This window comes from Sceloporus undulatus, chromosome 1, assembly GCF_019175285.1.
Source record: "Sceloporus undulatus isolate JIND9_A2432 ecotype Alabama chromosome 1, SceUnd_v1.1, whole genome shotgun sequence".
Classification (NCBI taxonomy): Eukaryota; Metazoa; Chordata; class Lepidosauria; order Squamata; family Phrynosomatidae; genus Sceloporus; species Sceloporus undulatus.
In genome coordinates this window covers 379,641,739-379,668,312 of record NC_056522.1, presented here as the reverse complement: position 1 = coordinate 379,668,312, position 26,574 = coordinate 379,641,739, and positions in this window count along the sequence as shown.

Genomic DNA, 26,574 nt, shown 5'->3' with positions numbered 1-26,574 from the left:
TTTCACAAGCATACATAGCAATTGCCTGCATGATTCTGACTGTGGTTAGGTATTTAATATTATGTAGTACCTAAAGGCAGTATCTTTCCGTTACCCCTTTTGAAATTCATTTGGTTAGTTTTGTCCCAGTTCTCCAACCCATTAAAATCATCTTGAATCCTTCCCAGTTTGATGTCACTGTCAGATCACAAGAGTGAAAAGGACAAGCTGCTGAAGAAGACAACTTTGTGTGTGAAGAGCAGCTGGCTGGACCAGATCAGCTGCCCATTAAAACTGCGGAGAGAAATACATGAATAGTTAAACAGGCCTGTCACTTGCTTGCATGGTCATCTTTTGAGGTGTCTGTTCCTCTCTCAGGCCAGCTGGAATTAGGACCAGAATGAGAGACAGAGAGGGATGAAACAGCAGGCAAAGTTCATTCCAGGCTAACTCTTAGAAAGAGCACTCCTGGCTCCTCTCACTCTCCTGTTAACCCCAATAATGGCCCTGGGGTGTGCAACCATTATGCCCAGCCTGGAAACGTGCTCCACTGCTTTGGCTCACATCCATCTGGGCACTGCTCCAGACTGCATCTGTCAAGATGATGACAGCAATGGAAATGAAAGAGGCGAGTGCAGTAGCAGGAAGAGCGGAGCATTCCTGGGCATGAGAAGGGAAAGTCAGGAGACAAAAGTCACAGACGAAGGTCCTACATCAGGGTTGCATAATGTAAACCTCCACATAAGGACTCGCTCACTGACTTGTGTGATGCAACCTTTGTGTCGAGAGGCAATGTGGCATGACTGATCCAAGGCACCAAATGCGCCACTGACATACACATGCACGACCCAATGTGCATGTGCCTCCATCCGTAATCCACATCCATATACAATGGTACTACATAGAATGGAACTCCACTTCTACCACCTTAAACTGAATATGGATATTCAGCATTGGAGTAAAATATCCCGTTGTTTCCATATGGAAATGTATCCCTGTATAAGGCACCAATAGCCAGGGACATCACTAGGAAGATGGAGGGGTGAGCTGCACTAGATGACAGCTCAGAGTGGGATGCCACCCAATGTGTTGGTGGGGAAGGTCTGCCTTCTGGTGGCCAAGAGTCTCTTCTCTCTTCCTCTTGTCCAGCAGCTCCACCATATTGAGGGGTCACAGACATCTTTTTCCTTTTTTAGTGCAGCATGTAGTTCTTATTCCTACTATGGAACTACATCTATGCCAGTGCATCACTAAGGGGTGCAGGGGTGCAGACTGCACCAGGTGGCATCCTAAAAAGGGGGGGTGACACCATTGCTCCTCAGACATTTGTAGTTTGGGGAAATGGGCTGAAGCATTTGCCTGTATCTCTTTAAAATGACGAAGAGCTGGTGTGGTGGGGGGAGGTTAGTGGGGGAGAAAGAGAGGCCCAGGAATTCCCCCCCCCCCAAAAAAATTCAAATTCTAATTGTTGATTTTTTTATTTTAAAAATTGAAAGTTTAATTAAAAAAATTCTTTAAAAACATCACATTTTACTTTAACCACATGAAACTATGTCTATGTAAATACATTTATTCTGTGTGTATGATATCGTACTTTAAAGTTATAGGTTTGATTTTGCTAGTTGTTTATGTCACAACTATACCCATTATATGGGAATTGTGATTTATAAATAAATTAGTAAATGTATATAGATAAAAGGAGGTTAGTTTGTTAAAGAAAGCTCAGACTATGGATTTTGTTTAAGGAAGCTTACATGTTCGTTTCGGTATTGTTGGTTCTTGTGTGTATGTATGTTTGTTTTTTGACTTATTTATGTAAATGTTTTTTAATCAATAAAAATTATTTTAAAAAATAAATAAAAAAATAATTAGTAATGTATAATATTATAAGTAAATGATAAGTAAACACAGTTTATAAGTCAAATTAGTAAATTATAATATTTATAAGTAGATTTATTATTTATAAGTAAATTAGGGATGCTTGTGGTTAAGATGCCACTAAGATCGAAGGTTGCAGTTCAAGGCCCAAGGGCTGCATGATGGGCTGAGCTCCTGTCACTAGTCTCAGCTTCTGCCAACCTGCAGTTCAAAAGCATGCAAATGCAAGTAGATAGTAGGTACCACTTCATTTGGAAGGTAACAGCGTTCGGTGCAGTCATACAGGCCACATGGCCACCCGATCATCTTCAGACAATGCTTGCTCTTTGGCTTAGTAATGGAGTGAGCACTGCCACCTGCAGTCGGTTACAACTAGACATTCGTTTGAGGGACTATCTTTCCCTTAATTAAATTAGTACAGAAAACATTACTAAAGATTCTACATGGTGAGGCATGGGAGGAGGTCAGTTGGGGGGAGTGACACCATGAGTGACCGCAGCATATGACACCAACCAGTGACACCACGGATCTTTGCGCATCTTTGTGAGTTTGGTTGCTACATGTGTCACCACTCAAAAGATGGAGTCGATAATGCCAATGTATTTGAAACATGTTCAAAGCCATGCAGAGTTTTATCCCGGGTCTCTTTGCATCAATTATTCACACTGCTGATGGTGCAGATCTGTCATCATCTGTAAACACACGTATTCACAAATTGGTCATACAGTATTTACAACTTCTATTCTTCAGTAAATGTTCTTTTATTATCGCGGTATAGCCTATATATTCTGTACTGTATTTTGCTCCTTCCTGTGTTTTCCCCTTACATAATACCTCCCTCCCTTCTCCCTTTTTATTTTTATTTTATTGTCTTTGCTCAACCTATGCCCAGTTTTTCATAGAGAATATGCTATCAAATATCCTTATCTTTATATTCATATTCCTCTCTTTAATCCGTATTTTTCTGAAAATATTCTTATCTTACCATGTCTATATCTCTTACCAATTAATCAACCTGTATATTGTTGTCTTCGACTTCTGATTTGAAATTATGTTATTTTGTTACACATGTATTATTATAGCTGTACAATTCTTAAATGTATAGAAACTCAGTTCTCCCTATTAGATAGGAGGTGGTAAAGGAAAAGTAGAGAAAGATACAAATAAAGAAAAATACAGTGCGCCCTTTGTTTATGCGGGGGTCTGGTTTGGACTCCCCCGCATAAAACAAATAATGCGTATGCTCGAGACCATTTAAATGAATGGGGCTTGTGCAGTCGTGGCGCAGCGAAATGTGGGCTGTGATGTAATTTGGCTGTTATTCTACCTGAAGTTTCCTAGTTGTCCACATGTTTGCTGCCCTCCTGAGAGCTTAGCATTCTCTTTCTGCAGCAAAAAGGATCCTGCGCTGGCGAAGAGAACCTGAAATCCAATAAATCAAACCCATTTCTCCAGAAACATCATTGCAGCTCTGTTGAGCTTTTAAAATGCATCTGTACCGCAGCATGGGATTCCAGCTTCCCACTGCCGAAAAGAGGGGGAGGAGAAGTCTCAGCATCAGCAGTTTGCCTCATTATATTGCCTTCCCAGCAAAAATAACATTTTCCTGCCAGAGGTTTTCCTGTTTCTTTGAAGTTTCTAGGAAGCTGAGCTGGTATAGCTTATTTTATATTATCATCATTATCTTACTTGCAGAACACTGGAAAGTGAATAAGAAGATGTGGGGTTGTTTGGATGGTCATCTTATTAAAAACCCTCAGAGGATAGGACCTATTTCTCAATTGGACGTGAGAGATGGGAAAACAATAGTTACATGTGGCATAGTTACTTTTGTGAGTTACTTTTTTGGTAACAAAGCTGGTGTATATAGCAGGAGCAATGGAAAATATTTTTATCCAGACACAAATGATTGCATTATTCACTGAGCTCCACAGCAAAGTTGCATCAATCACGGCTCTAGTTCAAACTTTAAAGGAGCTATATGCAAAATGCCAAAATTAGTTCCCCAAATTAGTTTCAGCACATGCACTAACTTCTTAAAGTTATTAAATTCTCAAGCACTATAGATTAAAAACCTAGGAACAAAGACTTAGGCAACTATAGGTCTATAGGGTCAGATAGAGGAAAGTATAGTCCCACTCTATTCTGTTTTGGTCAGACCTCACCTGTAATTCTGTTTCCAGTTCTGGGCACCACAATTCAAAATGGATGTGAGAAGCTGAAGCATGTTCAAGCAGGGCCACCAAAATGATGAAGGGTCTGGAAACCAAGCCCTATGAGGAGAGGCTTAGGGAGCTGGGAATGTTTAATCTGGAGAAGAAAATGTTAAGAGTGGACCTGATAGCCATGTTTAAATATTTGAAGGGATGTCATACTGAAGTGGAGCAAGCTTGTTTTCTGCTTCTCAAGAGAACAGGACACGAAGCAACGGATGCAAGCCACAGGAAAGAGTTCCACCTCAACATTAGGAAGAACTTCCTGATAGTAAGAGCTGTTTGACAGTGGAAGAAGCTGTTACTTTGGAAAGTGGTGGATCTCTTTGAGGTTTTTAAGCGAGGCTGGATGGCTATCTGTTGTGGTACTTGGATTGTGTCTCCAGTATGGCAGACTGACATTAGACTGGCTGGCCCTTGAGGTTTCCTCCAACTCTAGAATTCTGTGAATACCCTGATCTACTTTAATACAGGATGCTGAGCTAATAAACACATCTGGGCTGACTTGGTTTCTGCTGCCTCAGAAACAGGTCCTGGAACCTGGATGCAAACTCCAGGAAAGAGAGTCCAGCTCAACATTGGAGGAACTTCCTGACAGTTAAGGACTGTTCGACGGTGGAACAAACTCTTCCTCAGAGTGTAGTGGAGTCTCCTTCCTTGGAGGTCTTTAACAGAGGCTGGATGGCCATCTGTCGGGGATGCTTTGATTGAGAGTTCCTGAATGGCAGAATGGGGTTAGACTGGATGGCCCTTGGGGTCTCTTCCAACTCTAGGTTCTATGATTCTATGACTAACTGCTGGTTATAAGCTCATAGAATATAGAATTATAAAGTTGGAAGAGACCAAAAGGGCCATCCACTTCAAGCCCAATCTAAATCAGGGGTAAGCAACCTTTTTGAGCCGGGGGCCAGGTTGCTGTCCCTCAAGACAACTGGGGGGCCAAAGCTGGGGGGATGGAGCTTCCACTCTCCGGTGGTGGGGCCATGTGCTGGGGGGGGAGCTTCCACCCTCCTGGGATGGAGCTGCATGCCGGGGCGGAGCTTCCACCAAAGCCCCGCAGGAGGAGGAAGCGTGTTCCGCCCCTCCCTCCTCGGTCCCTTCCTTTGGCCAAACGGGCTCCAAGGGGCCTTTCAGCCGAAGGGGAGGGAGGCCGAAGGAAGGGCTTGGGCCCCCGTCCCAGGCCCTTCCCTTCGACCGAAGAGCTCCAAGGGGCCCTTTTGGCCGAAGGGGAGGGAGGCCGAAGGAAGGGCTTGGGCCACGTCCCAGGCCTCCCTTTGGCCGAAAGGGCTCCAAAGGGCCCTTTCAGCCAAAGGGAAGGGTTGGACACCTGTCCCAGGCCCTTCCCTTCGGCTCTTCCCTTCGGCCCAAAGGGCTCCAAGGGCCATGGGGAGCCCAGGAGGTGGAAGGCCGCTTCCGCGGCCCCTTCGCGGCCCATGCAGCCCCAGGCCTCCCTCCGGAGGAGAGCCTGGGGACGCAAGGGCCCTGGGGGAGCCTGCAAAGGCAGCAGGCTGCTTCCGCGGACTCCATTTCAGCCCTTGTGGCCCCAGGCCTCCCTCCAGAGGCAGAGTCCTGGGGCCGCACGGGCCAAGAAGGAGCCCGCGGAAGTCCTCCTCCTCCTCCTCCTCCACCTCCTCCTGGGCGGCGCGTCAGAGGAGCCTGTCCCCTTTGGCCAGCTGGCCAATGGCCGGCTGGCCAAAGGGGGCGACAGCTCCTCCGTCCTGCCCCGCGCGCTGCCCAGGAGGAGGAGGAGAGAGGAGGCGGCCTTGGTGGCGGCGGCGGCAGCGGAAGGACCAGGCTGTGGCCGGTCCTGCCGCCTCCGCGGGCCGCATCGGTCCGTGGGCCAGGGGTTGCCGACCCCTGATCTAAATCAAAGCATCCCTGACCGATGGCCATCTAGCCTTTGCTTAAGACCTCCAAAGAAGGAGACTCCACTACCTCCGAGGGGTGTGTTCCACTGTCAGGAAGTTCCTCCTAGTCTCTGGAGCAGCAGAAAAACAAACTTGCTCCCTCCTCAATATGACATCCCTTCAAGTATTTAAACAGGGCTATCATATCACCTCTTAACCTTCTCTTCTCCAGGCTAAACCTCCCCAGCTCCCTGAGTTGTTCCTCATAAGGCATGGTTTCCAGACCCTTCACCCTTTTAGTCGCCCTCCCTTGGACACGGTCAGTCCAATATCCTTTTAAATGTGGGACCCAGAACTCGACACAAACAGGTTTCACAATATTATTATTATTAATTAAGATTATTATTAGATAGTAGTATTATTCTAAGGGGAACTACGCTAAGGGAGAAAGATTAGAACACATCGCATCGCCTGTCCTCCTTCCTTCCTTCCTTCCTTCCTTCCTTCCTTCCATTAGGAATAGACAGATTTTCCAACCTGATCCCACTTCTATTCTTTTTTGCTTTACTTCCCTTCTTCCCACCCAACCACAACCCATAGACACATTAGAAAGTTGTCAGCACAGTAAAAGATTTTGGAAGATTTGGTGTGCTGTACTTGGTAAGAAATGCTGACTTCTTTGGGTAAAGGAGTTCAGATAGCACTATGTGGGCTCTGTCTCTTTCTCCTTGAAATGAGGAAGATCAAAATTCTGTGTGAATGAAACTCAGAGTTGGTGTCTAGAAACAGCAATAGCATTTGCATTTCTATACTGCTTCATAGTGAACTCAGCAGTGGCTGTTCCTTGCAGTGGTACTCCCAGAGTCCCCTGCACTGTCTCTGAGGACTGTCCCTGCTGCTCTTCCTCGTCATCCTTGATAAGGGAAAGAGCTTCAAATCGATTCTCTAGCTGCAAGTTCCCAGAATGATCCCTAGTTTCCCTCCTTCTGTGTGTGACATTCCTCCAGCTGTCTACCTCCTGTGTATGTGAAGTGACCTAAACCTCCCCAGCAACTTCCTCTGTGTGGTCCCCATCCAAGACCATTTGTTCCGTACTGTCCAGCAAAACCTCTTGCTCCCTAATATGCTGAAGTGTAGCTACCCAGGCATCCAGCTGTTGGACTTTCTCTTCCAAGAGGGCTACCAACATGCATTTGGTGCTGAAGTTCCCCACATCCCTAGGCAAGAAGACAAACATCCCACAAGTGTTGCAAGTGACTGCAGCATCTCCCTCAGTGTCCATATTGAGAAGACTTAAGACTTCTCTTACTTAAGACTTAAGTAAGACTATCTGTAGATATAGTACCTCACATTTGTCCCTGTTGAAATTCATTTTGTTAGTTTTGGCCCACCTCTCTCGTCTGTCAAACTCATTTTGAATTCTGATTATGTCTTCCTGCATGGCAGGGGGTTGGACTGGATGCCCCTTGGAGTCTCTTCCAATTCTGAGTCTATGACTCCATAACTCTTATCTTGTGGGGCATTCATTATCCTCAATTTGGTGTCATCAGCGGATTTGCTAAGCATGCCTTCTGTTCCATCATCCAAATCATTTACAAAGATGTGAACAATATCAGGCCCAGAAGAGAACCCAGAGGCACCCAACTCATCTCATCACTTCTTGAGGAGTTTATCTTGAAGCCAAGCTGGCATCTGCACTGCAGAATTAATGCAGTTTGCCACCGTTTTGTCTGCCATGGCTCAATACTATGGGATTCTGGGGTTTGTAGTTTTATGAGATATTTAGCCTTCTTTGTCAAAGAGCTCTAGTGCCACAACAAACTACAAATCCCAAGATTACATAGAATTACAGTTAAAGCAACATCAAACTGCATTAATTTTACAGCATGGTAGCAGCCTAAGTGAGTCTTGAGGGAAATGTGGCACTCACTTTGCTTCAAACTGAATACAGAACCACAGTTGAGGCTGTACTGGAGGAGGCAAAACAGTTGTCAAAGCTCCTAGTACACCCCAAAAAGTCAGAGTCCCTTTTACATAATTTGTGAAGTGACCAAAATTTGCTCAGATTGCCACACAGATGGTCTAAAAAGCAATAGTGGGCCCTCCACATTTTCTGGGTTTAGAGGCACAGGACCACCATGAAAGTGGGAAAACTGCAAATAAAAAAGCATTATGTTATTAACTTGAGAGTACCCCTCTCTAGGAATTTCTAAGGCCTCCAACACAACAGGCTGACCACAGAATCACACTACAGGACCTACAAATGATCCAGGAATCTCTAGGTACTCCAGTGTGACTCTATGATCAACCTCTGGCAGAATCACACTGGAGGACCTAGAGAGTCCTAGAGAGAATATATTAATTAAATCTGCAAAGCCAAAGCTGCAAATGTGGAGGGCCAACTGTAGTTTGGTTTGATTTACACTCCACAACCACAACCCGCCACTAAACCCCAAAATGGAAGATGAATGAAAATCAATCAAAAAAGCAACTGCAAACTGGGATGGACATTTGGTGATTTCCAGTTTGCCAAAAACATGTTGGTATAGACTACTGGGGATGTTTGTTGTTGTCTGCTTTCAAGTTGTTTCCAACTCCCTAAGGTACCTCGTATCATGGGGTTTTCATGGCATTCAGAGGGGGTTTGCCATTGGCACTCTCTGCGACTGAGAGAGTGTGACTTGCCCAAGGTCACCCAGTGGGCTTACATGGCCAAGCTGGAATTTGAACCTTGATCTCCAGAGTCCAATGCTCAAACCACTACACCATGCTGGCTCAAAATGTTTCCTTGCCTCATGAGGCTTCTTTATCTTGGGAGTGAGCAACTGTCAGGCATTGCAGGGGGTGGAAAAGACAATGAAGGAATCATTAGATTGAAAATAGCTATTCCCATCCTTCCAGACCCCCCCCCCCCCCCCCCCCCACACACACACAGTTCAGCCTGGCACCAAGAATATAAAGGCCCTTTCTTTTTTCCTTGAAACTTTCCTTTCTTTTGGGGACGGGGGGGGGGGGGGTTGGTGGAATAATTCAGCCAGATGAACAAAAGAATTTTTGTTTTCTTCAGTTTTATTTTGTGCTTCCTTCCAGGTTCCTGGGAGCATTACTTTTGATCCTCGTGGTTCTTGGTCTTCATGGTCTTCTTCCCTAGTAAGTGTGCATTTGAAATGTCCTCCATCTCTCCAAGGTGCTGGCAGCATTTCCCATCCCACTTCTATTGGTCTAGAGATTAGAATTTGTCTTCGGGGTCATCATCCATGCCTTCCTCTCCTGGTTCTTTCTTGAAGTCACTGTTTAAGCCTGAGTGTGCCACCTGCCCTTCTTCGGGGCTTTGCTGGAGAGCAACTCTTGATTGCCTCTCCTCTTCAACCAGAAGCTCATCAGCACTTTCCTCTGTCTGTTGCTTCTGAGATTTCAGCAGACTGCCAGTTTTCATGTTCATCCAGCTTCCTTCCTCTACAGCAGTGTATAAGGGTGAAGTTTCATCCTCCCCATCTGGAGATTCAATGCTCAGCAACATGGCCTCACTCAAGCGCCGACTGAGAAGCTTCTCAACATCATCAGCACACTGAGACCCTTCTCCTACAGGCTGCACAATGATGAGATGGGCATCTTGGTCCTCATTGCTGTGACATGATCCCTTACGTGATGGTTCCTGCCCATATCTTTCTGCCACTGGATGGGCTTCTTTCTTTTCATCTTGCCCCCCCACATCAGCCCTTCCAGGAGGTCTAAAGGCTTCCCCTTCTACAGAACCAACATTTCTCAGAACTGTGACACTTGGGCTCAGTGGGATTGCAGTCAGGCTGGTCTGCTGAACGTGGCTTACCAACAATTTGCCAGTCCTTCTGTTCATCCAGATTCCACCTTCCACAGAAATTACGCTGTACGTCTGCTGAGCTTTGTCTTCCCCTTCCATGAATGAAGTTTCACTGTCTGTGGTTGATTTGATTTCAGGCTCCCCTGGCCACTGGACCTCTTCGCTGGTAGACTTGTCTGCCATTTTCTCATCTTCAGCCCCTTGTTGTTCTGTTCTTTCTTCATCCCTGCCAGTTAGTGGCTCCATTTCTACAGCCATCTGTGTCATACTTGTATCACTGTGACTGCCCATAGGGCACAACTGCACATCAATGAAATGAAGCTCTGATGTTTCTTCATGCACCGAGCCAAAGTCTGCTGGTGGAGCCCTGCTTGCCAGGGACTCTTGACTACTTATCTTCATGTTGGAATAGCGCTGAAGAAAACTCTCATCTGTCTGTTGACTTCTGCACTTTTTAATCTTTTGCATTTTGGCAGCACAATACTGAAGCCAACTTTTGTCAGTCTGTTGACTCTGGTTCTTCACTACTTTGCCTGTTTTCCGACTAACCCAGGTGCCATCTTCAACTGAAACACTTCCACGTCTCTTCTGAAGCTCCTTGGCTAGAGCTGGTTCTGAAATGAGCTTGGTTTGCTCACTTTCAAGGGCTGTTGGCAGCTTTGGCTCCTCCTCAGGACCCACCTTGGCCTCAGGACCAAGGGACTCTTGGCTGCGCTTTTGGACATCCAGATTTCTCAGCTCTGAATCTTGTCTCTTGAGCTCCTGACTCCCATGCCGGGACCTTGGGACATCTATCTGCTGGATGCCATGGCGAGAGCCTTGCTCTTCAACTATCAAATTCATTTCTGAACCATCCATCTGTTGACTGTAGTCTAGCAGTTCTCTCCTCAGACTCTCTGAACTGTCTGTCTGCTGTGCCTGATCAAATTTCTGCTCTTGAATTTTTGCTGGCTCTGGTTTTGCTGGCTCTGGCTGCTGGATCTCTGGCCTGGATGGTTTTGCTTCCAAGCGCTGGCTGCCACGACGAGATTCTAGACCTCTCACTGGTTTGGTCTGTGTCTGCTGGATACTGTGGTGCACTTTCTGGGACTTTGGCTGCTCCCTGTCTGTCTCTGCAGAAGACACGAAGGGGTCTTCACCCTCAGTAGTGTCAGTCTCTAAGTTGCAAAGAGATTCTTGACTAGAATGGCGCAGAATTTCTGAAAGAGTTTTTAGCTCCCAGATGATGCTGGTTTGCTGTGCTTTATTTTTCATTTCCTTGCCCGTTCTTTGACTGACCCAAGATAGCTCCTCCTCAGCCCCTGTTCCTTTTTGCATCAAAAGGAAAGGCTCTGTTGTGGATCTTTGGCTGCTCCGACGAGATTCCAACTGTAGGCTGTTGCGCTTGGACCTCTTCTCTTCTTGTTGGTACCTGACACGCCGTGCTTCAGGACCTGAAGCTACCTCTGTAGATGCCATTTCCCCAGAAGAGGTGATCTCATCTGTCTCCTCACTTTTACTTCTGTCTGAATCTTCACTGGAAGGATGGAGGATGTCAGAAAGCGCTTTCCGCTCCCAAATGAGGCTCGTTTGCTGGCTTCTGCATTTCATGATTTTCCCAGTCCTTTGACTCACCCATGTGATTTCTTTGGTATCTGGTTCATTAATTAACTGTGTCGGGGAAGACTTCTGACTTACCGAAGTCTGTGAAACAGTGGGTTGCTGGCTGCTCCGGCGAGATTCCTGCCCGGGGAGATACTGAATGTTTCGACGAGATGGCTTCCTTAGAGATGTTGTGTTGCTTTTCAGGTTTCCAGAAACATCAGGCGGTTGGTTCAAGTCTATCCGTTCTTTGCTCCTGAAAATGCCTGTCTTCTTGTCCAACTGCAAGGTGGGGTCTGGAGCATCTTTGGGAGGCACAGCCTTCTTTGTGGCTTCTGGTTCCAGGAAGGGACCGTTGTCTCCACTTTCCTGGTGGAAGCCATTCTCGTCATTGTTTTCTAGGCTGCACTTCTGCAACTCCCCGATATTGAGGACGTGCTCACTCATTTCACGACTTGTGAGGATCACTGGATCAAGGTTGGGTTCTGGATCATCATCCATCCTTGTCTTCTGCTAGTCCACCTTCAGGGCAACCTGATGCACAGTTCCTCAGTCCACTAGGGTATCTGGGGCAGCGGCAAATGTCTCCAAGCCCTCTTGCTCAGCTCTCTTCTTTGGGGCTGAATCCACCACTTGATGAAAAACAGCTGAAGAAATATCTTCTTGCCTTACTTATGATTTCACTTCAAGATGTTCTCTTTGTTCTTATTTCCCCCTTCCTCTCATCAGGGCTGCAGTTGTCTCATTGTCCAGAGGGGAAGATGGCTTTCTTTTCCCACTTTTTTCTACTGATAGCCAGCTGGAATCATGGCTTAGATGAAAACAGTAGCCCTGGATACTCTGGACTTGCCTCAGCCCTGTGGAGTCCTTGCTGCCCTTCTTCCAACTGCCCTGCATTCTAGAAGCTTCCAAAGACTACCACTGTGTGTCTGTGACATCACCATGTATTCTGAGGCAGGGCTTGGTTGTAAAACATTCTTTTAAAAATATGTCAGAGGTGGGGCTGAACTCACAATTTGGAACTACCTCCTTTTGGAAAAAGATAGGGTTGTGGTGATGGTGAGGCTCTATTTTCTACCTTCAAAACACCAAGGCCTACCTCACTGGACTTTACTGTTGCTTTTATAGTCAGAGACATTGCCATGTTTGTCAGGAATATCCATATTCCAAGGAATCTTGTAGCATCTTTGAGATTAATTGAGCAAAAGAAGTTGTAGCACCACCTTTCATATACTAAGGCCCTACACAGACCGACCCAAAAGGCCGGCTTGCGGGCAGAGTCAAGGTACAGCATCCTGATGGTGCACATCATGACACACCTCCAGCACTGTATCCAGATGATGCGCCACTAAATAAATAAATAAATAAATAATAACCATTGTGGCTATGGCAACCTTTGGAGGGTGCAAAAATGAACTGTAAGGTTGCTGCAGCTCTGATCCGGCCAGGAAACGGCATAATCCCACCGCCCCTTAGGGGTGGTCTGTATAACCCCAAAGCCTACTTTCTGAGTTGCATGGAATGATCTGATGTGCAAAATGGACTTTTATCATCTGATTTTGTGAATGCCCATAGAAATGAAAACTTGTGGGTATGGTGATGAGGTGACAAGTTCAGTTTTAACTATGGTTGTTGGGGGACAAAGCAGGAGGAAAGATGTTTCCTAAGGCCAGGGTGAGTGGATGACCATCTGAAAGGTGGGGGAGTTTAAGAATGTGGAGTATGGAGAAAGGGAACCAGAATGGAGATGTGATAAACTGGCCAAAAGCATCCTTATGAGGCTGGGGGGTTTAACCAGCATAACCAGTAGACCAATTCTAGAAAAAGTGCTACAAGATCCCTTTTCTTCCTGATATTCCAGACAAACATGACCAACCCCCCCCCCCCAAAAAAAAAACAATCTTGGTTCTGGATAACAACATGATGACATGACATCTAAACATTTTGACACTCTGGGTAGCTGCAGCTTCTTTCCTTAGCTCTTGTTTATTGACATTCTACATTCATCAACACAATGAAGACTGACTGGAGGTTGGAAAGGTTTCCATCAAAGCTGGGACATTGTTTAGGAGCCAAAAGACCAGTTCACTTGGGGTTCACCTAAAGATCTGCCAAGGATTATTAGTCACAATAGCCAAATGCAGCCTCTGTGGGCAAAGGTAATTTAACCTGTCATTTCCGGAGACTAAAAGACATTTTGCTGCAAAAAAATGTTATCGTTGTGGTGGGAAGGGTGCACCCTTCCAAGGTCTACTGAGGGGGCTCATGCGTCCCACAGCTGCCCACTCCTGATTGAGATGTACTTGATTTGCAGGACCAAACCAAAACAGCTGAATGTACACCAAAGACAAGACTGGAACCTTTCTACCTGTATCCAGTTTTTATTTAAAAACTCTTCATTCGCCCATGCAGAGATTTAAAAGAGTGAAAGACAGAAAAAGGGAGCGGGGGCGGGATTAAATAAAAGCTGACATGCTGGCAATGTAAGCCTCTCTCCTCCACATAAGATGGTGTCAACATGGATTGGCCCCACACTCTTGCATTGTTGTTTGTTTGTTTGTTTGTTTGTTTGTTGTATAAGGACCCAAGACAGCTCACAATATGATTTACAAAACTGTGATATTGGCCAAGAGGGTGGTGGAATCTCCTTCTTTGGAGATCTTTAAACTCTAGAGACCAGCTCAAATCCCAGCTCAGCCCATGTCAACTGACTGGGTGATAGCAATGGCAAACTTCCTCTGAAGAAACTTGCCCCCCCCCCAAAAAAAACAACCCAAACACCATGATAAAACTATCATAGGTTTTTCTTGGCAGGTTTCTCAGGAGACTGCTTTCCTTAGAGTCACTATAAGTTTGCCATTGCTATCCTTAGGGTTGCCATAAGTTGGAAATGACTTGAACAACAACAGAGTCTGAATGGGCATCTTCCAGGAGTGCTTTAGTTGTGTGTTCCTGCATGCCAGAGGGCTGGACTTGCAGCCATTTCAACTCTTTTATGATTCTAACATCCTACATCAGGATTGGGTAGCATTAACCTCTGCATATGAAGCTATACATTCATTGTTCTACACCATCTTTGTGTTGAATGGCAACATTTTGCAAGCAAACGCATAAACAAATGTGCACACGCATCCGTGTCCATGCACACATGTGCCCCTGCATGCACAGCTCTTGCACAGGAGTGTAGTAAAGTTGAACTTAAGATGGACATTCCATGTTGGGCAGAAATATCCAACTGATTTGGTAGGTGAATGTATGCAAAAGACACCCACAGGATTCCATCTGTACTATTTTAATGTGTTCCTGTTTGACCTACTGAGAAAGGTGCCATCTCTTTCAGTGGCTTCGTCTGCATGCTGGATGCCAAACCGTGCTCCTGAAAAGGTCTCTTCTCGCTTCTCACGGCTCTGCTAATGAGTGATGCCTGAAGCTCTGGAATCCATAGTGATAGTCCTCTTTGTAGCCATCTGCAGACACCCTCATTATAATAACACGCCAAACCACTCACTCAATTGCTTTGCTTAATGGGATGTGCTTTTGCTCCGGCTGGCCTTTGCTAAGCTAGAGAGGGCAGGGAGAAATTTCTCTTTGCCTTCCGTCTTATGGGAGGTGGTTATTAATTTGCCAGGAAACATTGCTGCATTTGGAACTGGTGCAAAACCTTTTGGTATCAATAGAAAAATAATGACCAGGGAGGATGTACATAAATCCAACCAGGTAATGAGGAAATTGAAATAGCTGAAGATTCCCCATTCCTTGGATCAAACATTGATCAGAGAGGAGGCTGCAGTCAAGAAATCAGAAGATTAAAAATGGGACCAGCAGCTATGAAAGAACTAGACAAAATCCTAAAGAGTAAAGATGTACAGCAGAACACTAAAGTTAGAATGGTCCAAGTGATTTACACTTCACCGAATCCACATTTTCCCTCTAGTACTCCTAAAGGCCTGCTACATTTTAAGCAGGGGAATAAATTTGTTGTGGATTTTAGTTGGAACCTCAAAGGACCCAACCTGACGTTCAGAGGTGCTATCTAGGTTCTGAACGCTACCATGGAAATACCTTCAGCACTATTGGGAAGGACTTTCATAAATTCAACCCGGACAATGAGGAAACCAAAATATTTCCTATAACTTGGATCAGTCATCAATGAGAATAGAGACTGCAGTCAAGAAATCAAAAGAAGACTAGGACTGGGCAGGGCAGCTATGAAAGAACTAGGCAAGATCCTAAAGAGTAAAGATATACAACTGAGCACAAAACTGGAGATCATCCAAGCCATCGTATTCCCCATCACCATGTATGGATGTGAGAGTTGGACAGTGAAGACAGCAGATAGGAGGAATCAACTCATTTGAGATGTGGTGCTGGAGAAGAGTGCTAAGGACACTGTGGATGGCCAAGAAGACAAAGAAATGGGCATTGGAACAGAGCAAGATTGAACTCTCCACGGAAGCCAAGATGACCAAATTGAAGCTGTGGTATATCAGCCACATCATGCAAAGGCATGGCTTTTAGTATCTCCACATTCAGCAGAGACAATGAGGCTTAGAAAGGTAGAGGGTAGGGGAAAAAGAGGGAGACCACATACCAGATGGATTGAATGAATCAAGAAGGCTGCAGCCATGAACCTGAAGGAACTTTGCAGAGCAGTTGAAGTCAAGGGGAGCCTAGAGGTGTATCATCCATGGAGTTGCCACGAGCCAAAGTTGACCCAAAGACAGTTAACAACAACAACTCTGGAAAGCTCCTTTAAAAGTAAACCAAGTGATCCTCAACTACATATAACGCTGCGCAGATGCACTGCTGAAGCAATGGATTCAAATTACCAGAAAAGATATTTTACATAAACATCTTTACTGTAAGAACTTATTTACTGCACAAAGTGTTCAGCAGTGGAATATGGACCACCTCAGTGGGTGGTGGACTCTCTATCTTTGGGGGTCTTTAAAAAGAAGTAGGATGGCCATCTTTCAGGAGTTGTGTATTCCTACATAGTCAGGAGTTAGACTGGATGGTCCTTGTAGGCTTTACCAATGATTCTACAATTCTTCCAACTATTTGACTTCTATGATTCAGATGAAGTTTGGGCGAAGCAGACTAAATTAGTTGGCTTTACATTAAGAACAGACTTAGGATCCTAAGAGCCTTGTTAGCGCCTCACATAAGTATCTGAAGCAGGGAAAATTCAAGGTTGATGGAATTCATTGAGCCCAAGGAAACTGAAGAAAAGCTCCCTTTGCTAACAAGTCTATTGACCTTGAAGTGCGCCATGGCAGCATTAAGTGTATCAAAGCCATTAGCTTCTCCCTTAGGGAAATGCTTGCTTCTTGTTGTCTTGAGGGGATGGTAATTGAGGGCAGCACAAACCCCTAGTTCCCTCCAATTTGTCAGTGCCAAGGGGTCAGCAAAGGCAGTTTCAACTAGGTCTGCTACGAGGCCTGTGGTTGCAACCTCTGAATAACTTGTCCGCTCTTGGGATTTTCCAACAGGTTTTTCCAGCCTAGACAATCGTGCAAATAAGAATTTGCTAAGGAGCCCTATCTTAGCAGAATCATGCCTACATTACTTGCTGACAGACTCACTTCATTCCCCAGCAGATCATGGACAAGAGGGCTTTCCAAAACCTGGCTGAGCTGCCTCAGAATGTTCTCAGCTGTGTCCAGGTGCATTCAGCTTAAGTGAAAAGCCTGACCTGAGCATGTTCTCAGCTGTTTGAACTGGTTGGATTTTAATTTTGCTTTAGCAGACAGGAGCATTTGGCTCCACTGTCTGGACTTTCTGATGGGTATGGACTCAGTCTATAATTCTTGACTAAATTCATTCTCAAAGGAAGCCATTTTCTTTCCACTACAAGAAGGGCTTCAAAAACTATACAGTTCTCAAATACAATCTGCCGTTGGGGACTTAGCCTACTCAGAATTCACATGTGGTATTTTTTGCACAGAAAACTGTACTTTCTGCCCAGGAAGGAAGCAATATTTGCAATGCAGGAAACAACATTTTGTGCACTCAAAAGCATATTGCTGGTCAGAAATAGTATTCTGAGTGCAGAAAATGTTGTTTCCTGCACAGAAAATGCTATTTTTGTGCAATAAAACCACATACAAATTTTGTACAGAATGAGTTTAAAACTGCAAAGACTCTTCTTGCCAGTCCAGGACTGCACTCATCACCCTTTCCTGACACTCAAGGAACACATTTTCCAACTACATTTTCAACTAGGTTTGAATAGTCTTTCCATGCCTAGCAGAGGCTACAACATCAGATGCCACTTCCCTTGCACTCTCCTGATTCCTCTGAGCTTATCTACAAGCCCTACAATAGGGATTGTAGGGGGAATGGATTTTTCCAGCAACAATGGGCTGAATAGTTTTTTGTGGGGTTTTGGGCGATGTGGCCATGTTGTAGAAGAGCTTCTTCCTGACGTTTTGCCAGCATCTGTGGCTGGCATCTTCAGAGAATGATGGCATGGAACGTCAGGAATAAACTCTTCCAGAACATGACCACATAGCTCACACACACACACCCCCAAAAAAAACCCACAAAACATTATGGCTGTCGGCTATGAAAGCCTTCAACTTCACAATGGGCTGAATCTTGTTCTTAGTCCCAAACAGAGTAGATCATTGAATCAATGGGATTTATCTACATGTTGACTCAACAAGGGCCTTCTCTGGTGGGACTAGCCAACAAGATACAAGCCAAAGTATTTTGTGTGCAATCTCTGTTGTATTTCAGAGTGGTATGATGTTGAGCAAGCAAGACCTATTAGCTTTGCAAAAAAAACCCACTAGTTGTAGAAATGAAAACTGTCAAAAATTAAAGATAGATAAATAGATAGAGAGATAGAGAGATACTGAAAAGATAGAATAGCTGTAAAAACATATCATTAAATACCAAAGTCAGAATCACCCAGCACACAGTGTTTCTAATTTCTACACATTGTTGTGAAAGCAGGCCAGTGAAGAAAGCTGATAGGAAGAAAATCAATTCATTTGAAATGTGCTGGTCCCATTCTCTCCTCCCAACTCAGAGCAGCACCTTTGATCATTCTGTTAGTAAGAACCTGCCAACAAGTTGCTAGATTTCTCCTGCTGTCTCTGCCACCCGTCAACATGCTGGGATCCTCTGAGATTAGCGGTGGCAGCGTATTGCTCTGCTCTTTGCTTAACGGTGCAATGGCAACTGCCATATGGCATTTGACATCTGAAGGCCTTAATTGCTGCTGATTGGAAAGGTTGTTTGAGAAATAAAAGAACTCACACAGCCCCAGGGTCTTAGAGTAAATGAAACCACTTCGGAGAGGCAAACACGCCAGTCTTCTTGCTGTGCAGCTACATTTTTAAACAGACTTTCAATTTCTTATCATCCCATAGCCCAGACTGTCAACGCATGCCTCTTATTTGCAAAATATACAATCGCTGACAATTGAGTTTGCCATTCCAGGCTGGATTCAGAGTCAGTTCTTCAAAGCAGGTGTGGGCACACTCCAGGGATCCACTGCCAGTCTTCTACCTCCAGGACTTGCTGTAGTTTATTTCTGGTCTGTTAAAAACCCTTTGAGTAGAACAAAAATATGAGCATCCCACATGATGTTGTTCTAGGACAGTACAATCCAAAACAATGGTCCATGGACCAGTGCCAGTCCACAAGATATTGGCTGGTGAACTCCAAAGAAATAAAGGAACAGTTATAGGCAATACGTAAAGAGCTCTTGTAACACCTTTCAGACAAGAGAGTTTATCAAACGGGGGGAATTTCTCTTAAATTCGAATGAAAAGAAAGTGGGGCCAGAACACATTCATGTGAATTCGCTAGTTTCGCGCAATTACGTGAATGCACATTGGATTCGAACTGGCTCCCCATTGCCGAAAAATAGCATGCCATTGCCCAAATTTGCATGTGGCAGTCTATCACACAATAATGTGAAACCCCATGATTGCCTTTGTACTGACTTCCCACTGCCCACATTTGCGTGTAGTGAGTTATCACGCAATAATAATAAATAATAAAATAAAGTTTTTATTTCTATCCCGCACCTTCCTGCGATCAGGGCGGCTTACAACAAGGTTAAAATGACAATACATACAATACATAAAGATTAAAATACAGATATATCAAACCATCCAATAAAAATAACAGGCAAAAAAAAGCCCCATAGCCCAACCTCTTGGCCACGGAAGAGGAGGGAAGGACCACAGGATTTTTAATCGGGGAATGCCTGTTGGAACAGGAGGTTTTCAAAGTCCTTCATGAATGGGCAAGGGTGGTAGTCGAGCCGGAGCTCAGTGGGCAGCGTGTTCCAAGGACTGGGGCAGCCAGTTGGAAAAATGTATACGTGTGCTTGGAGGATAATCTAGCCCCAGGTTACCTTCAGTAAATCGCTGCCCGGATGTTTGAGGGTGCGAGGTGGAGGAATGTTCCGGGAGAGGCGGTCCTTCAGGAATCCTGGGCCCCAAGCCATTTAGGCTTTATAGTAATTACCAACGCTTATATGGGCCCGAAGCCGGAAATCGGGCAACCCATTGGAGATCTCTCAGCACCGGAGTTATATTGCGCCCTGGAGATTGCCAGTGACCAGCCTGGATGCCATGTTCGCACCATTTGAAGCTTCAAGAGGTTGTCATACGGGTTGCCCAATATGTAGGAGTAATGAAGAAATCCCAGTCTGAGTTTACAGAGCATGTACAACAGTTTTTAGGTCCCTCTGGACCCAGGTAGCGATGCAGCTGGCGATATAAGGCCTGAAGGTGATGACAAGTGCTCTTGACCGTCGCATTCACCTCTGAGCTGTCAGGTTTGAAGCGACGAGTCAAAGACGCCCCCCAGACTGCGCACGGGAGTCCTTACAGGGAGCGAGACCTGTTCGGGACAGGTGGACCACCGCCATTCTGGAACAGGAGAACCATCACTCGTAACCTACGTTTTATATGGATCAGCTTGCGTCGGGTTTTCCTCATCCAGCCCATTACTGACTCTTAGACCGACACGAGACGGGGAGAGCGCCATCCCCAGTACTGCATCAGTCGGAGCCATAGAGAAAATGATTGTGTGTCATCAGCGTACTGCAACCCCGCGCCCATGTCTACGGATGATCTCCCCCAGCCGCGGTTTCAGGTAAATGTAACTAGCAGGGAGACAGAATGGGCTCCTTGAGCGACCCCGGTTTTTCAAGGTGCCTCGTCGGGAGCACACGTCTCACAGCTGCACCATCTGGGACCTCCCGAGAGGTAGGACCGGAGCCATCGGAGCGCAGTGCCCCCGATTCCCCTCTGCCCGGCGCCCCAGAAGGATACCATGGCTCTGGTCTCGAAAGCCACTGAATGTCCAGAGCTAACCAAAAACAGGGACAAGCTTCCCCGTCGATGGTCCGACGGGAGCTCATCGACCAAGGGCACCCATTAACATTAATAATGTAAACCCAAGATTTGCATTCAGATTGCCATTGGGATTGGGATTTTTATCCTCCAATCCCTTGTCTGATAAACCTTCTCTAACCTGAAAAAAGCAGTTGGCAGCATGAACCACACTTAATCTTTCTTCCGATGAAATGGCCAAATGGGGAATATCGGCAAGTGTACAGAGAGGTGCCAGTCCTGGACATTGGGGCAACACTTGCTGCCCCTCCCCCCATATCAGATAAATGTTGAAGCACTTGGTCTCGAGAACATCATTGTCTTGTGTCTTCAAGGGTGACCTGTTGTTATTATTGTTTGCCTTCAGGTCATTTCTCATTTATGGTACCCTTACGCAAACCTCCATTCAGGGTTTTGTTGGCAAGATTTGTGAAGAGGAGTTTGCCATTGCCTTTTCCAGCGGACTGGGAGTGGCTTGCCCAAAGTCACCCGTGGTTTCATGGCTGGGAATTGAGCTCTGGTCTCCAACATTCAAACCATATGCTCAGTTGGGACTCTCAAGGGTTTGATACCTAGGGATGCTCAGCAGCGTCCCCCTATAAGCATCTCTGTGTGAACCCAAAAAACACAGACTCTCCTGGGGCAGGGGGAAAATATGCCGTTGAGTTTGACATCACTTAAGGGCTGTATGTAGTGTATTTGTAGTTTGTCCTACTTGATCCGGGATTTTAGTTTTACTTATTAAAAACATATCTTTGGCTTATGTGTTGCAGAACAAGGGAAGTACTAGTGCCATATTCTGCTTGGTAAAGCCTCACCTGGAAATACTGTGTCCAGTTCTCAGGCACCACAGTTCAAAAAGGAGGTTGAACAAATTGGCGCATGTTCACAGGAGGGGCCACCAACATGGTGAAGGGTTGGAAATCATGTCCTTATGAGGAAAGACTTAGCAAGTGGTTATGTTACGCCTGGAAAAGCTAAGGTTAAAAAGTTGATATGATAGCTCTCTTTAAATATTTGAAGGATATTGTCACATTGAGGATGGAGGCAAGTTGTTTCTCTGCCTCCTGCAGCTACTCTACGATGGAAACAGTGGATGCAAACATAAGAAAAAGTGATTCCTCTCAACATTAGAGGAATCCTGAGAGTAAGGGCGTTGACACGTGGAGCACACTCCCCTTGGAGTTTAGTCAGTCTCCTTTCTTTGGAGGTCTTCAAAACAGCGGCTGGATGGCATTGTCGGGGGGAGAATGCTTTGACTGAGAGATTATCGCATCGGTTCCGAGAAGTTTATTATTGGAACCCATAGGACGGAACACTTTTACGTTTACCGCACGTTTCTTTCCCCATCGGGTTCCCATTCGCGTTCTTTTTACATTACACCCCCAAAGCGTTCCAAAATGTGTTCCTCGGAGGGAACGTATAGAAAGTGATCACGCTTGTGGAACGTTTTTTAAAACCGGTTCAAGAATGTCAGTTGCGGTCGGTAATGTAATCCGGTTTCTTACTTTCGTCCCATGTTCTTCCTTGTTGTGATTGGCTGCAAGGACTTCCCTCCTGCATTCTGTTTTCCCAAGCTCAGCCTTGTGCTATGGATGGGCTCTCGACTGCAGAGTCCCTCAAAGCCTGGCTGGCACTTGAGAGCGGCTGTCTCCATCTCTAGCCTGGCTATGGATGGGGTCCTCGATGCAGCGTCCTCTCAAAGCCGGCTGGCACTTGAGAGAGGCTGTCCCCCATGCTCTAGTCCTTGAGGATGGGGGCTCCTCGACTGAATAGAGTCCTCCCACGCCTGGGCTGGCAATGAGAGAGGTGTCCCCCCAGCTTAGCTGGGCTATGGATACGGGGCTCCTCGACTGCGAAGTCTCAACGCCTGGCTGGCACTTGCGAGCGGCTGTCTCCCCCAGCTCTAGCCTGCCCTGGACAACGTTCAAAAGTAGGACCTTCTTTTGTTAAAATTCCGGCGCCAGTGATTTTTTTAACAAAGGCTACATGAAACTGTCCTACATTTTCCCAGTTTTTGCAGGTCCCCGGAGGCAACACTTGTTTATTGATATGTATAACATTTATATATATATATCTTGTGTGTGTGCTTGTTGTGTGTGTGTGTGTGTCTAAAATTAACATACATTATATTACAAATAATACATATTTTAAATATGGTCATATCTACAACATAATTATATTAATATACCTATTCACCACAATCTATACATATATATGCATATATCTACTATATATATATATATACTAACTTTAGTATCTATAGATGCGGACTAATGTGTGTATACATGTGTGTGTGTGGTGTGTGTGTGTGTGTCTATATGTATCTTGTATATAAAAAGATTACAGGTCACCCTATTCAGTTCCGGGTGTGAAAAGGACCGTAGAGTGATTTACCGCATCATCTACAAGGTCCTCCGAAATAATCTACATGCTCGCATTGGAAACGTTCTCATACTTATCACGCTTCCTATACGGACAAATGCGGGTGTAAAATGTGTTCAGTTAACGTTCTTGGGAACGCTTCTACATTTTCTAATGCGATACTACCGTTCCCATAACGTTCCATCTCGAAACGTTTGGTTTGGGGAACAGAATAGATCACGTTTATGTACTGATGCGACTAACACCTTCTGAGGATTTCTGCATGGCAGAAGGGGGTTGACTGGATGGCCTGTGGTCTCGTCCAACTCCTACGTTCTATGATTCTATGATTTCATGAGGCTGTGAACTGTGACAGTCACGCGTTGAGTTTCAATGGTTGTTTGAACAGGAATTCAAAGCCTAGTCCCTAGAACCCTAGTCCCGCACTCAAACCCAGTCCATGTTGCTGATCCCAGTTTGGTAATGTTTTATGGCATTGAAAATTAACCTTGATTAATGTGTGCCTTGTCCTTTGTTTTGTTGGGAAGATTATTCCCAGAAATTATGCCCTGGCTTCTCTGAGGTGAGAAAGAGTGAAGGGTCTACGAACCAGGGGATCCCAGTGAAAAGTGGGGTGTCACACTGCATGATTCGGCAGTGTTAAGGAAGCCTCATCTCAACACTCAACCACTTACACCCATGCTAGATCTCCATTTCTGTTATGTCCGTTAGTGAATTCTGACTTTTCTGACCTTATCTAAGGTTTTCTAGGCAAGGGTTTCTTTGGAAGGAAGTTTGACTCAGCCTTCGTCTGAGACACGTGGACTGCCTAAGGTTCCCCCACGAACTCCAGCAAAAAGATTTTTTATATATTTTTAAACCAAATAACCACCAATAAAAAGGAACATTCAAAACTATGATGCCAAACTGGCTCAAAATGGATAGTGTGTGGCTGTGTGTGTGTGTGCTGTGTGTGTGACAATATGACACCTTCTCTTGGGCTGGACCAGGTTTTGTACACACACGAGGTTGTCACTTGCATTCACTTTGAGTGTGTGACAGTGTGACTTGCCACAACGTCACCTAGTGGTTTCCATGGATAGGGGGGATCGCAACTCTGGTTTCTCGGAGCATGCAAATCACTGTCTGTGTTGGCTCCCCAAATGTAGCAGAGCAGGAAGTGTTATTCTGCAGGGATTAACCCTAGAAAAATCTCCTTCCCTAAAAAAGAATCATTTAAATTTTATTTTAAAATTTACTTTAATATAATGGATTATTTAATCACCGTTTTTGTGACGCACATTGTTTTAAGAGGGAGTGCAAGAAGAAATGTGGCCCTGAGTAACACATCTCTCGGAGAAACAAAAAATCCTCAAACCATTCAAGCCCAATTGGGAATCTTACTCCTGACCAAATGCAGAAGAGAAGCCCTTAAAACCACACAGAGGGACACATGATCTGCGTATATATATCAAATTCAGCCTTGTGTTCCAAGTTATGCAAAAAGCTGCAGACTCCATTCTTTTTTAGGGCACGCACACACAATTTATGGATGAAATTGCATCAGCGCAATACCCTCGAGGCAGAGGAAAATACAGTAAATTATCTGTTTATTCTGGCAATTGCTGCAATCTCACCATGCTAAGATGAAGGTTCCGAGTGACTTCTCACTCCCTCTATTACTTATGGCTTGGTCCTAATACACCAGTGATCTCCCATGTTTTCATCCTGAGTACACAAGACCGTTTGAAACTGTGCCAATAGCATGCATGGGGGAGGGAAACTGTTTTGCTGGGCCCAAGGAGGGGGACCCCCTTAAAGAAATGCCCGGTGCCACTTGTGACACGACATTATGCATGATGGGACCCCACTAAAAAGTTATAGGCACAGGCATCATGACACTGAGCATGAGGGGACACCCTAATAAAATGACAAAACACATAGCACACATGCACCATCAATTAAGCTAAGGGAGGGCGAGGGCTGATAAAATGAATAGCACCCTGCACCATGATATAAAGCATGTTGGGGACTCCTAATAAATCATAGAAATCTAGAATCATAGAATCGTAGTAGAGTTGGAAGAGACCACCAGGGCATCCATCCAAACAACTGCCATGCAGGAATCCAAATAAAAAGCATCCTCTGACAGATGGCCATCCAGCCTCCGTTTAAAGACCTCCAGGAAGGAGACTCTATCACCCTCCGAGGAATGCATTCCACGTCGAACAGCCCTTACCTGTCGGAAGTTCCTCTAATGTTCAGGTGGAATCTCTTTTCCTGGAGCTTGCATCCCTTGTTCGGGTCTGTCTCTGGAGCAGCAGAAAACAAGCTTGTCCTCTTCAATATGACATCCTTTAAAATATTTAAACAGGGCTATCATATCACTCTTAACCTCTTTCTCTCCAGGCTAAACATCCCCGCTCCCTAAGTCGTTCCCTCATAGGGCACACTACACCATGGCAGCAGTAGGAGGGGACCCCCCTAATAAAAGTCTTGGCAAACTGCTACAGCATGAAGGAACTCCTTAAAACATGTCATGGCAATTGCACACATATTAAGACATGACGGGGCATCCCCTACTAATAAAAAAACCGGAACAATGCACTTGACACTGAAACATGAGGATACCCCCCTAATTAAATGTCCATGGACAACGGTGCCATGACATAAAGCATAAGGGAATGTCATGGCCCACTGCACCAGACAATGAGCCTCAGGGGTTCCCTAATAAAATGTCACGGCTCACTACACCTTGACATGATGGTAGGGGAACCCCTAGAAAAATGTTCATGATTCACTCGAACACAACATGACATGAGGGGACCCCTAATAAAATGGCATTGGCAATGTGGCGTGACATTAAGCACCAGGGCCCTCTAATAAATGTGACAGTGCACTTGTGCATGACATTACGATAAGGCGCCCAATAAAATGTCTAACAACTCACTGCGCCATGACACTGAGCTGAGGACCCCCTAATAAAATAGTCATAGCACACTGCAACACGATATAGCACTAGGGGATCCCTATTAAAGTGTCAGGGTCAATTGCACCCACGATATTAATAATATAATTAATATAATTATAAATAATAATAATAATAATAATAATAAATGCTTTATTTGTATACCGCCCTTCTTCCAATAGGGCGGTGCACAGATAATAACAACAAATACAATATGAAAAACAGTAAAACAGATTAAAATATACATAAAAAAACAAAAAAGATATAGCAAAACTCATCATTGCTATCAGGGGAGAAGGTTAAATAGAGCTTGTATCGGGGAACGCTCGTAAACAGAAGGTTTTAAACTTCGGAACTGGCCAGGGAGTTAAAGCCGAGCAGAGCTTATGGGCAGCGTATTCAAGCAGGATCGGTGCGGCAGAGAAGAGATGGTCCTCCGTGTGGTGGAGGCTAATCTGGCCCCAGGTACCTTCAGTAAATGCTGCCCAGATGTTCTGAGGGTGCGAGGCGGAATGTACGGGGAGAGGCGGTCCTTCAGGAATCCTGGGCCCAAGCCATTTAGGCT